The sequence below is a fragment of the Phalaenopsis equestris genome, unplaced genomic scaffold, assembly GCF_001263595.1.
Source record: "Phalaenopsis equestris unplaced genomic scaffold, ASM126359v1 Scaffold231576, whole genome shotgun sequence".
In the NCBI taxonomy this organism is placed as follows: domain Eukaryota; kingdom Viridiplantae; phylum Streptophyta; class Magnoliopsida; order Asparagales; family Orchidaceae; genus Phalaenopsis; species Phalaenopsis equestris.
The window spans coordinates 1,698-2,328 of NW_018249546.1; positions in this window are offsets into that span (position 1 = coordinate 1,698).

Below are 631 nucleotides of genomic sequence, written 5' to 3' on the forward strand. Positions count from 1 at the left end.
AGTAGAATTCATGTTTAGGATTTTGTGATGCATGTTAGAAGTGGATTTAATTATAAATATGATGGTTTTTACTTGCACTTTATTTACATTATAATAAAGGCATGTTGTAGTGTTGAAATTTGTTGTAATTGCATTAAGACCGTGTAATTCTTAACAAAGTAGAACCACATTTAGATTTCATGGATGGTTAAGTTCATGGGAGTTGAATGCAAATAAATAGGGAAATATACTTTGATGGGTGTAGAATTGGAGATTTTAGGGTGACAGACTAAAATCCCCAATTTGGTTCTATTGTTTGAGTATTGAAGAGAAGATGTTAGCCCTCAGGCGAGGGGAACGTGGGAGCTCCAAAGGGAGAGCCGTTCTCCTCCCAGTGTAGTCACAGATTCTGTAAACAAGCATAGGATTAGTCAACGTTCTTTATGCCCTGACCAAAGGGTAAAGAATAAGATTGCTCCTATTTGACACATACAATATTTAATGCATCTCATTCATTTACATTATCCAATTCATTACATAATAATAGTAGTTTTAATATCTCAAAATTCTCTAAACCAATTCATCCAAAAAAGGGTTATCTTTAGAATTAACATTTGCATTTAGGAATAGTTATTATCATTACATTTAACAT